Source organism: Mandrillus leucophaeus, unplaced genomic scaffold (assembly GCF_000951045.1).
Source record: "Mandrillus leucophaeus isolate KB7577 unplaced genomic scaffold, Mleu.le_1.0 Scaffold147, whole genome shotgun sequence".
In the NCBI taxonomy this organism is placed as follows: Eukaryota; Metazoa; Chordata; class Mammalia; order Primates; family Cercopithecidae; genus Mandrillus; species Mandrillus leucophaeus.
Window position 1 is genome coordinate 2,938,484 of NW_012101443.1, and position 9,895 is coordinate 2,948,378.

General features: G+C 45.0%; 1 protein-coding gene across 3 annotated transcripts in view; it reads left to right on the forward strand.

Annotated features, from left to right (window-relative positions):
* Positions 1 to 377: 377 nt before the first annotated feature.
* Positions 378 to 9,895, forward strand: part of ENOX1 (ecto-NOX disulfide-thiol exchanger 1) — a 574,354-nt gene continuing 564,836 nt past the window's right edge. For 2 of the 3 annotated variants that reach the window (XM_011974625.1, XM_011974626.1), the window contains exon 1: positions 378 to 715. The gene's annotated coding sequence lies outside the window, so the exon portion shown is untranslated. The remainder of the gene's footprint in view (positions 716 to 9,895) is intronic. The other variant, XM_011974624.1, reaches the window with a different exon arrangement.

Below are 9,895 nucleotides of genomic sequence, written 5' to 3' on the forward strand. Positions count from 1 at the left end.
TCTCTCGGTTCCCCCGCTCCTAGTAGAGCAGTCCGGACCGCGGCGGCGGTGGCGGGAGCGAGCGGCCTCGGCCCCTCCCGAGAGGGGGCAGCGCGACCGTGGGCTGCGGGCGCCGCCTCTGCTGCATCGGTGGCTGCGCGCTCCGCTCGGCTCTGCCAGGCTGGGATCCGGAGCCCTAGCGCACCTCGCTGACTTCCCCTCCTCCTCTGCTGCCGCCCGGTGGGCAGCTTCTCCAAGCGAGACGCGCGTTCGATCCTCCTTCCCAGCGTTTACGGATTTCCGAGGGCGCAGAATTTTGCCTCGGTCCCTACGAGCATCTCTCGGCCTCTCTCCCCCTCCCCTCGCGACTCCCCCACCCCGTGGGCGCGCGCGCACCCATACACTCACACTCGCAGGCGCGCGTGCGCACGCCCGCGCGCTTCCAGCCGCGGAGTCTCCAGCGCCCCTCAGCAGATCCCCGCTCTCCCGGGCGCCGCTACTCACACAGGCTTCCAGCCGCCACGGGGCGTCCTCTGTCTGCTGCAGCGGCGTCGGCGGCGGCGGCGGCGGAGGGAAAGGCGACTGCAGCCCGGCCGCGTCTCCCAGCTCCGTGCCCGGGACAGAGTCCGGGAGAAGCAAAGAAGGAGGAGGACGCCGAGGCTAGGAGGAGCCGCGCCGCGCCCGGCGCCCCACTCCGCGCGGCGGGTTGCCTCCGCTCCCCATACGGCGGCCCCAGGTAAGCAGCTCCGGGGCCCGCAACATCCCTGGGGCGTCCGGGCTCCGAGCCTGGGTCCTCTGGTCTCGCCCCCGCCTCGGCACCTGGATCTAGACTGGGAGGGGAGTGGGCGAGGGGGGAGGGGAGTGGAGCTAGAGGTGAGCCTGGTAAGGAGGAGTGCGTGGACGCGTGGGGGCTTCGGTGCAGCCCTCACGCTCTTCCCTGCCGTGCCCCGGCTCAAGCTCCGTCACTTTTACGAGCTCGGGGGTGCCCAGCGCCCCAGACAGCTGTTCCCCGATCTCCCCGCCGCCCGCCAGCCAGTGTCGGCTCCGGGCTCCGCGCCCGCCGCGCGCCAGTCACCTCCCCTGCACCTTGGACAGCGCACCCCGCACCCGTCTCCCCCGGCGGGCGTCGCCCCCGGACCCGGTCCTGCCCGCACAGTGCTCCCGCTGCCCTCTTCTTTCAGGTTGTCACCCTCCCGCTCTGCATCCCTTCTCCTCCAGCCTTGGCGGATTCTGCTTTGCTGCGGGCCGGAAACTTTCCTCCCCGCCTCGTCTGCACTGGGTACTATTGTTGTTATTTGTGACTGTCCCCTCTCATGGGGAGCTCGGACACCTTGGACAGGTCTTCCTCGGCGGGAGCGCGCCCTGCCTGGCCCAGCGCGAGGTAAAGGAGGCACTGGGGCACCTGGACTCGGCAGCTGCCAGGGTTCAGAGCCCGCGCCTCGGCCGCTGGACGCCGGCCGCCTCCCCGCCTCTCCGGACCCGACACGTGCGAGCCTCCCACGGACGCGGCCCCTCCCAGACCACCCCACGTCCTCCCCCTGCACGGCCACAGCCACCCCATAGGTTGGACACCCGGGGCTCGCGGGTCCTGATTGGTTGAAGGCGTAACCCCGCCCCCTTTCGGAGGGGGGTGGTTCTGGAGTGTTGTGGTTGTCATCCCGCGGCGAGCACATGGGGAAAGTGGGGTCGACAGGTGGGCAAGCCCAGCTCTGTGTAATCACTGCGTCTCACTGTATAGCCACTGAGCCACGCTCCTTCACCCAGATACACTCCTGCTTCTATCCTTTTCTCTCCCTCAATCTTTCACTGCTGTAACATTACATGAAAAAAGACACTGGCAGTGTAATCCTAATTTTGTTAAGATTGCATTTGTTTGGTGGTAGCAATTTTTAAAAGCAGACCCAGGAGAATGCAGGAAATACGTGCGTATGGAGAGGTTCCTGGCCAACTGGGCTGCAGATTTGAGTCTGGTGGTTTGGAGAAAATAATGAAAGGTGATTAAGGGATCTGAAGAGGGTGGAGAAAGTGGGAAGGAAATTGATTCCTGGAGGAGAGACACAGGTGAGCGAGCTTGGAAAGCTGAGAGAGGAAGAAGTGGGTCATTTGTGGGGTGAGATGTGAGGGAGAAACCTGGTGGGCCCTCTCGAGAGGCGGGTGCGTGCTGTTGGAGACGGCTCTGTCAAGCAAAGTGGTAACATTTGCTGGTACTCAGCTCATGGTTAACACACTCTGCTTTTGTTTTGCTAGCGTTGCCACTTTGATAGAGACTTTATATTAATAATGTCTATTCATGTAATGGATATTGCTTATTCCAGTTTCTTGTAATATACAGATTTGAAAGTGATAATGAGTTTGAAAAAGTGAAAGGCCTGTTGGAGGGGATGCATTAAATAGTTGAAGTGCTTTCGGAATATTGTGAGGGAAGACGGATGAGCATTACATAAAATACAGATTGTTCTGGCATTATTTAGAGCCTTTAAACAAATATATGTGTACGTATAAATGATACTGATTTCTCTTCATTTCAAAGCATGATTGCCTCTAGCATTTTCCAACTTTAATTCCTTCAGGCTGTTTTGATGTTGTGTCTGTACATCTAAGAATATTGTCATTCTTATCTTTAAGAAGCCTTGTCAATGCAAAACAAACAGCAACTGATGCAAGTTAATGTTGACAACTTTATATTGAGTACACTGTGTGTTATTTTATTTGTAAGCTACTGAAATATGCAAGAGTAACATAGCGTGACTGTTGTTCCCCAGGGACCCATATCAAAACAAAGTGGGGAATCATATGAGGCTATTCCAGGGAGAACAATTCAATTATTTTTAAGATGAATAAAATTTAAGATTCTTGGTTGTAAACAGCAACACTCTTTGAATTATCTTTGTACACATTGGTAGCATGTGATAATAAAACAATATATTAAATGTATTACAGGATTCTAAAGTAGATGGTAAAGGCTTTTCATTATTATTATTTTTTATATAAGTAGACAGAATTGCTTTTCTGACTGGAGGACCTCCTGTTCAAGAAACAGGATTTGATATATGGGACAAATGGGAAGTTATTGCTATTGTTAAGAAAATGATTCTGTGTTTTTGTTTCTCTAGTTCATACCTTGATTTCCCTAAGGGATTTAGATTCAAGTTGTGGGCCTATTAAATTTAGATGGGTTTGTAGGTAGGAGAATGTATATAATCACATATGCATACATGCAAAATATTTGTATGTGTATCAGCACACAGTTGTATATTTATACACATAATTTTAGAGTACATTCAGTGTATTTATTCATATATATGTTATTGTCATCCTTAGAATTTTTTCTCATTTCTTTTTGTCCAAAAGGTGGCCCTGTTTTAAACTGTAGAAAGCATTATCACCAGTAGACTTGGCCAATAGATCATGGAAACAGACAATAGTATTTTGTTGCCTGGCAACCACCTACTGTGAATGAAAAACAAAGCAGTGACAGCTGCTTCCACATCCTGATACTCACATTGTAGCTCAGGCATTGCAACCCTCCAAATGAGACAGATCCACTAAGTTTCATTTGAGTAAGGTGAAGCTGTTTCTTTTTTTTTTGGATGTTTTTTAAGGAATATTAAATGTTTTATTATAATACGAATTATTGTGGGATGAAATGAAGCATCTAACTTCAATTGCCCTCTTAAGCCTAGTATAAACTGAAAAATGCAAGTTTGAGAGGGTTGTTTAGACCCTTCTCATTCTTCCCTTTTTAGTCATTAAGCATTGTAAGCACATTTTCCGCTGCTGCCAGGTGCTCTTAGGATATTACAAAAACTTGAGTTTTCTATGATACCTAAATAGAAGACAGGATTTTACTGCTAGGAATGAAGTAGAGACGGAGGCTCTAGCCTAACCCTTTAGTATGGAGGAACACTGAGGCATAGTGAGATTATGTGACACAACCCTGGTGACAGACCCAGTCTCAGGATGTCTTCCACTGGGTCACACTTGACCATTTCCCCCCTCATTTCTCTCCTTTATTATTCTTTCTTGGTTTTTTATTTACATAACATTTGCAACCAAGACTTTTATCTTTATAAAAATGGAATATTGTAATTTCTAATACTGTACTTAGAAAATACAATAACATTTGAGAGTAAAAATTCAACATCAACACGCTAGGCTAGATTGTGGTCTTAGATGCATTGTGTACAATGTATTGTGCCTTGAATCTCTAAAAGTCCTGTGATTCCTGCCTCTTTCCGTAAACTGGGAAGCCCAGTCCCTTGCTTTGGTAGTTGTCTATGGCTTTGGGCAGTCTTTAATAATCCCTTATTCTGTGTGAATTTTCAACAGGGATGAGATTCAAGATTGTGTTGGTCAGTTTGTATACCTGTACATTATAGCTAATTAATCAATCACTCATTACAATCTCCTGTCCTACAATGCAGTAGACATACTGTTGGTGTAGTGATCTGGGCTCTTTAAAGTTCGTGGGGTGCCTGTGTCCCTGCATAATATTTGTTTCAGTCTTTTATCAAAACCCTCTTGCCAAAGGTGTTACCTAATGCCTGTTAGTGGAAGATGAGTCATCCATCTCTGAGAGAGGTGATAGTGCAGATTGTTTCTTAGTGCTCAAATGATAATGGATTATTGGATGGAAAACTTCGATCATATATGCATTATTAGTCATTTCTTCTAAACTTAGGAAATACATTGTGTGTGTAATATATTTTGAGGCTCCGTGTGCTATTTTAAATAATCTGTATTCCAATTATTTATGACAAAAGTAAGCATTTAACTTTAATACAATTCCTTAAGTGGAAAACCTTGACATTGACTGATTGGAGAAACAATGTAGTGACAGTATTAAGTGCCATTAGAGAGTCCTTTTCACTAGAAAAGACTTACGTTAGTAGATTTGTGGAGGGGAATAAATGGATTTACAGCATGTTAAACCTAGTTTTAGAAGCCTGCTATTAACTTGTTCTAGCGAGAAGGATTTTCCAAAAGAATAATAATTTGGCAAATTTCAAGTGAACTTCACTTTTAAAAAAATATATTTTCCACTGTCTGGATATAATTTGTCTAGGAGAAAGTACCTGTTTCAGATCTACTAGGATTAATCTGAATTTCAAGGTTAGGTTTCTTGAAAAAATTTCTGAACTATTTCTGCATCCACTTGCATAGTGTGATGTTAAATATTCTTTAGTTCATACATTTAATTTAACCTACTGGAATCTTGAGATTTAAATTAGCTTCCCTCTCCTATTTTCATGTGCAAGATAATTTGTGTGTATGTGCAAACACACACAATACTTATATATTTTTTCTTTTTGTCACTTTTCATTCCTATGATAGAATATCAGAGGGCCTGATTTGTGTTTCTTTCATACAGTAAAGAGCTTTAAACAAGAGGTATTTATGTTTTCAATTTTGTTATGTCAGCTTCTGCTATTATAACCTGTAAACTCTTACCCACCCAAATGGGATGATTGCTAAAAATAAGCAAACAAATAAATATATAAGCAGCATTCTATTTGCTACCCTCCAGGATAGCCAGGAAGGCATATTTTCTCACTCTTGGGTACACATATACTTCCACATACACATATAGTTTCAGGTCCTATAGACTCTTATTTAAATAGTGGATAAGGCCGGGTGCAGTGGCTCACTCCTGTAATCCCAGCACTTTGGGAGGCTGAGGCAGGCAGACCACCTGAGGTGGGGAGTTCAAGACCAGCCTGACCGACATGGAGAAACCCTGTCTCTACTAAAAATACAAAATTAGCCAGGGTGGTGGCGCATGCCTGTGATTCCAGCTACTTGGGAGGCTGAGGCAGGAGTATCACTTGAACCTGGGAGGCGGAGGTTGCGGTGAGCTGAGATTGCGTCACTGCACTCCAGTCTGGGCGACAAGAGTGAAACTCTGTCTCAAAAAAAAAAAAAAAAAAGAAAAGAAAAAAAGGTGGACAAAAGTAGTATTTGATTGGGAGAACTGTGTATGGTAGTTTTTCAAGTAAAAATAATATATTCAGATTTTTAGAAATGTAGCAGCATAGGAAGAATTTATTTGAATTACTCCTTCTGAAAAATTTTCATATGTACACTGTCAACATAACCCCCAGCAGCGACAACAGTGCCCAGTACCTACGACATATAGCCTGGCGTATGGCAGACACTAAGTATATATTTTGTAGAATTAATGCATCGTCTCTCCCTCTTTGTGTAATGCTGCAAATATCTCAAGCTTCATTTGTGTGGATAGTAAAAGTTTAGAGAATGGAGAAGAAATTATTGTAATTTCTAATTGTTTCTGGCACTGCATATTTTAAGCCAAAATAGCCAACTTAGCCAGTGATATTTGGAATATATTTCTTATCAGTATAGAAAGTAATGCCAGGGCTATTTATTTTCCACAAATACAGCCATCCCAAGTATAGAATAGCCCTTTAATAGCCCACAGCAGCATAACAAAGGTTATGGCAACAAGTCCAAAGGAATACTTTGTTTAGTTGGTGCTGGAGGATAAAGTTTGCTAGCCCCAGTGTAATTATCCAGACTGGAATGTGACCAAGGTGCTGTGTTAACATCTCTAACAGTGGGAGAAAAGCCACAGGTGAGGCCTGTAATGACTTCAGTGGCCAAAGCCTTTGTTCTGGTCTCATTTGCAAGAGAGCACCTTGAACATCTCGAAAGCTTCAGAAGCCATTGTGGATGTAAGGGAGAGAGCCCAGAGTTACCATCTGGATCCCAAGTACCACATTTCTAGTCACTGGAAGAAGTCATAATTCCAGGTAAACACCATTGAAATAAAACTTTCTTCTTTATCCTGTTGAATCTTTGTGAGGGAGGAGGTAGTGTCCCGAAGACAACCCTGACAGAATCACAGGATAGGCAAAGTCTTTCATACCTCCGGTTCCTTTTACAGTGAAGGCCCTTTACCTTTCACCACTGCCCAGGTGTTTATCTCCTTTGTAGGGTTTTATTCACATCTGTGTATCAGCACATCTTTGTTAAAGTGTGAAAGCTGATAAAAGGTTGAAGTACTTTTCTGGAGGGATTCCTGAGTGTCTTGCATATATTAGGTGCTCAATACGTATTTGCTTAGTTTTAATAGTGGAATTGTACCTACTATTTTAATACATAGGGAAGATTTTTTTTTTTTTTTTTAATCCAGGGAACCTTTCAATACCACTTAAATAATATACTATGTATTTCTTTGGGAATTATTTCTTTAATAAACATTTGTTGTATAAACATTCACTATATAAATGGTACTGTATTTGGCTTTGGGGATCATACAGATCCTTGTTTTTTTTTGGTGGGGGGACAGAGTCTCGCTCTGTCGCCCAGGCTGGAGTGCAGCGACGTGATCTGGACTCACTGCAAACTCCGCCTCCCGGGTTCACGCCATTCTCCTGCCTCAGCTTCCCGAGTAGCTGGGACTACAGGTGCCTGCCACCATGCCCGGCTAATTTTTTGTATTTTTAGTAGAGACGGGGTTTCACCGTGTTAGCCAGGATGGTCTCGATCTCCTGACCTCGTGATCTGCCCTCCTCGGCCTGCCAAAGTGCTGGGATTAGAGGCGTGAGCCACTGCACCCGTCCTCTTACAGATTCTTAAGGCACAGTTGCTGCTCATGGAAGAGAACATGCTGCTTGCAGGGAAGTGCACAGATTCAAGTGTGTTCTGGCAAGTGGACTGTGCATGGAGGTTGGTATGGAGAGTAGGGCAGAAGACACAGAACATGGAGGACCTGGTAGAGTCCATCAAAGATTTTGGACTTAATAATGTTGTCAGTGTTTTTCAAATCTGTCTGTTCATAGGAATCCCACGATGTGTTTGTCACAATACTGATTTCCAGATCCCACCCAAGGCACACTGAGTGGACATCTTCAGGGACATGGCTTGGTGTAGCAGACATAGTCAGTTTGCTACTCATATGCCCTGACACTCCCTTCTTCAGGATGCAGTTCTGCAAGTACCTCCTATTCCCCACCTAGCGTTTTTCTCCTGTGTGTGGGGAAGCTTAGTAGTGCAGCACAGTTAATGGCCTCAGGAATAGACCTCAGCCAGTGACGCAAGAGAGCTGGGTAATCTGCTAGCATCCTCTGCCAATGGGCACAATAACTGATGCATATTTCACACTGTGTCCTGTGGTTCCCATGTGAAACTGAGCCTCAGTTACCCACAGTCATAGCCAGCTAGACAATCTGTGCTTTAAAAATGGCTGTCTCCTTTCTCCATTCCTCTTCCAGTACTTCCTAGGATCCCCTCCCCAAATAAATAACTTGTACTTAAATTCTGTCATAAGGTTGGCTTCTTCAACAAAAGATATGGAAGAATCTGCTTATTTATTTATTTATTTAAATAATGAGGCAAGTTTGGGAGACCTCAGGTGATAGAGACCTACTGATGAGGGCATTGCTCCTTAGATTTGCAGCTTAGAAAGATGATTCTGGCAGATGTGTGGGCAATGGATTGATGGAGGAGGCGTTGGGGGACATGGAGACCACCTAGGAAGTGGCACTGCTCAGACAAACAATCATGAGTACCTAAGCTAAGGTAGTAACTGTAGGGATGGAAATACGGAAAGGATTTGAGATGGATTGTCTGAAACAGTCAGCATGACGTAGAGGCCTGCGCCATGTGGTCACTTAGCTGCCATTCCCCAGATGAGTGTTCAGTCCTCCACCTTGTCCTGTTGCCCTGCCCTGCCCATTGGACTTGGCGCCCCTGGAAGGGCTGGGAATCCTCTGTCTTGCCTGTAATCTTAGGCTTTCTACAGTCAAGTAGTACATGTCTGAGCATAAATAAAAGAAGGAAAGATAAATTGGAGAATATGAATAATTCACTTTCAGATCATTAAAGGAAGAAAGTTATATTTTACGGGAAGGATTTGTGGAGTTGTAGAGAAGGAGAGCTGAAGAGAGATCTGTGGTGCATCATTTTGTGATGAATAGTGATGTTTTTCCCCCCTTGCTCTTGGCAAAGAGGTGATTTTCATCCACCATCAGTTTCTGGAAGACCTAGCATGACTCTTTGTGCATTTGTATCTGTTGTTTTCCCTGCTGCTTTGATAGCCTATATTTTAGCTAAGTGAATGAGTGGTAGCTGGGGGTGGGGTTGTTTTTTTCCTCTTGTTCTGTCATAATGCCAAGCTTTTGACTGCAATTTTTCCTGCCAGTTCTTAGGCCACTAGCTCCCAAAGGGGATAAAGGGGTAAAGAGAGTGAGAGAAAGCAAGCATAAATCTGTAAAGAGAGCTGTTTTGAATTAAATGCTTAATTATGAAATGAACAGGTTGAAGCTTGTTAGAAGATATGAAATAAGATAAGGCAGGCTTCTAATTATCCCATGTATGAATACTAATATTCTGACTCTCTCTACAGTCAGAAATGCAAAGGCTGAATAATCAAACAATAGCAACCCAACATCATCCCCATATTTTTGCAAAAGTAGTATCAAGTCAATGACAAAGAAAAGACCAAATTATGAGAAGTTGTGGGGTGGGTCAGCAAAGAGCTTACTGGGCTTTGCTTAACAGCGAGAACGAAGAGTGCTGACAGTTGAAATACTGAGCGTATGAGTGTAAGGGGACCCGGACACACAGTAGAAAAGAAGAGGCCTTGTTAATTGTGGATATTATGTACACATTTATGATATTTTTATTGAACATTTTATTTTGGGATAATTGTAGATTCACATGCAATTTTGAGAAATAATACAGACTTTGGGAGGCCGAGGTGGGTGGATCACTTGAGGTCAGGAGTTCGAGACCAACCTGACCAACATGGTAAAACCCCATCTCTACTAAAAATACAAGGGAAAAAAAATTAGCCAGGCATAGTCATGGGCACTTGTAATCCCAGGTACTTGGGAGGCTGAGGCAAGAGAATTGCTTGAACCTGGGAGGCGGAGGTTGCGGTGAGCTGAGATTG